At 25.1% G+C, this 2,906-nt stretch overlaps 1 protein-coding gene across 1 annotated transcript in view; it reads right to left on the bottom strand.

Moving 5' to 3' along the window:
• LOC117168872 (vacuolar protein sorting-associated protein 33B) overlaps positions 1–2,171 on the bottom strand; it is a 26,485-nt gene extending 24,314 nt beyond the window's left edge. Inside the window, exon 1 of the mRNA XM_033354759.1 lies at positions 1,936–2,171. The gene's annotated coding sequence lies outside the window, so the exon portion shown is untranslated. The remainder of the gene's footprint in view (positions 1–1,935) is intronic.
• Between the last annotated feature and the right edge of the window lie 735 nt (positions 2,172–2,906).

Raw genomic sequence — 2,906 nt, 5'->3', positions numbered from 1 at the left:
AGATTTTAAAGATTTCTAGGGATTTAATAGGGTTTTCAAATAAAACTTTAATAAATAAATTTGAATTAGATTTCAGAGATTTCATATGATTTATACTTTTTAAACTGGATTTTTAGCGATTGTACATATTTCAAAAGATTTAAAGGAATTTTAAAAGATTTCAAGGATTTCGTTAATTCTCGAAGGATTTCATTGGATTCTAAAGATTTCTAGGGATTTAATTAATGGACACTTAATAAGTTTTATTTTAATTATACTCGAGGACTTACAAATGAATTATACTTTTTTAAATAGAGTTTTGCGTTATCCAAAGATTTCAATAAATTATAAAGGATTTCAAGATATCTCAACCATTTCAAGGGATTTCAAAGAATTTTGTTGGATTTTAAAATATTTCAAGGGATTTCTAGAGAATTTTGAAAATAAATTTAATTTAATTATACTTCGCAGGATTCTTAAAGATTTCACAGATTTAAAAGGATTTCTAGGGACTTCAAAAGATTTCAACAAATCTATTAAATGTCCAAGGATTTCAAAGATTTCTAGAGATTTACACTATTTTTTGAAGGGAACTTTAATAAATAAGTTTAATTCAAATTATATTCAAGGGATTTCAAATGATTTAAACTTTTTTAAATGTATTCAAAGCGATTTTACAGATTTTAAAGAGGTTTTAAAAGATTTCAAGGATTTCATTAATTTTCGAAGGATTTCAATGGATTCTAAACATTTCTAGGGATTTAATGAATGCAAACCTAAAAAATAAGTATAATTTTAATTATAATCGATGACTTACAAATGATTTAAAACTTTTTAAATGAATGTTTATGTTATCCAAAGATTTCAAGAAATTATCAAAGATTTTGAGATATTTCAACAATTTCAAGGGATTTCAAAGATTTCTAGGCGAACTTTAGAAAATAAATGAAATTTCATTAAACTTCACTGGATTTTTAGCGATTTCACAGATTTCAAAGTATTTTAAGGAATTTAAAAAGGTTTCAAGGATTTTATTCATTCTCGAAGGATTTCAAGAGATTTCTAGAGATTTACACTATTTTTTAAAGCGAACTATAATAAATAAGTTTAATTTAAATAATATTTGAGGGGTTTCAAATGATTTATGCTTTTTAAAATGGAATTTTACGATTTCCATAAATTTAAAGAGATTTTAAGAATTTATCAAGGATTCCAAAGGATATCAAAAGTTGCAAAGGATTTCAAAGAATTTTGTTGGATTTTAAAATTTTTCAAGGGATTTCTAGATAACTTTGAAAAATAAATGAAATTTTATTAAATATCACGGGATTCTTAGCGATTTCACAGATTTCTAGGGACTTCAAAAGATTTCAAGATTTTATTACTTCTCCAGGGATTTCAAGAGATTTTTAGATATTTAAACTGTTATTCAAAGCGAACTTTAATGAATAAGTTTATGTACTTTTTACTCTAATTCCTTTAATATTTTTGGATTATTCATTGAAATGCTCACGTAGACAAATAATTTAGAAATTGAATTTAATACATTTATTCCAAATTCCGATGTTTTTTTACTTTATTTTAATTAATATTCTCATATGATGAAAAACTGAAAGCAAACATATATTATAAGAATCGGTGGATATTTCAATTACAGTTACGAAAGTAGAATCGTGTAAAATTTAAATTTTAGTGGCTTTTTTTTATACGTATCACGCCCGAAATGATGGAAAATCTGACCAAAGAGAATTAAAAATCTTTCTTCAAGCAAGTTTATGTTGATTAAAAGTAGAAATAAGTCCAAAAATAATGTTGACAACACTTTAAACAAAAATTATTTCAAATATTTAAAACATCATTAATTAAAGTATAACTGTGCAATTTCGTATCACACCCCTATTTTCCCTGCGTTTATTGCTTACAACTAATATTATCTATAATAAATTTTTTAAATACCTTCATATATGTAGATATTATTCTGTCAATTGCTTATATAAACGATAGCTGTACCAAAATTTTAAGATACACTAACTGAACTTTGAATTTTGGATTTTCAGATTCAGAATTAAATGAAGATATGTACATCTTCGTGGGTGATCAACAAATTGGGATGAAGAAAATATAAATTTTTGTTGACAACATATCAGTAGTAGTATCATATAATTTCTGACATTTCGGAGTCTCTGCAATCATAGATCATGCATTATACGCTATAAAGATAACGAACCTGACATTAATTTCTGGTCATCTACAAAGCGCACCTACCGGCAACTGAACGTAACTAAAAATCCATTTGATTAAATTGATCATATATTCAAAATATCTTTTAATTTTTTTAGCAAGAGAAAAAAAATAATAAAAAAATTTATGTCTAAAAGAATGATTTTATGGGGACGAATGGAAATTCCGAAAAATAAAATACCTCACACTATAAAATTCCCGACGCTGAATTCCTGAATTGAAAAATTCCTGAATAATATCATTCCCGACTCCCGAATAATAAAATTTCCGAATAATGAGATTCGTGATTTGAAAAATTCCCAAATTCGACAATTCATGAATAATGAAAGTAGAGAATTATAAAATTCCCTCATAATAAAATACCCGAATAATAAAATTCCCTAATAGTACAATGTCCTAATTGGAAAATCCCCAAATAATAAAATTCCCCATTAATCAAATTTCCGAATAATAAAATTTCTTAATAAAAAAAAATTCCTGATGTGAAAAATTCCCGAATAATAAAATTCCTTGTTTGGAAAATAATAAAATTCCTGATTTAGAAAATTTCCAAAATAATGAAATTCCCGAGTAATAAAATTTCTGTTTTAAGAAATTTCCGATTAATGAAATTCCCGAATAATACAATTTCCAAATAATAACATTCCCGAACAATAAAATTCCCAAATAATAAAATTTTCGAACAA

The sequence above is a fragment of the Belonocnema kinseyi genome, chromosome 3, assembly GCF_010883055.1.
Source record: "Belonocnema kinseyi isolate 2016_QV_RU_SX_M_011 chromosome 3, B_treatae_v1, whole genome shotgun sequence".
In the NCBI taxonomy this organism is placed as follows: Eukaryota; Metazoa; Arthropoda; class Insecta; order Hymenoptera; family Cynipidae; genus Belonocnema; species Belonocnema kinseyi.
This window is presented reverse-complemented; position numbering and strand designations above follow the sequence as displayed.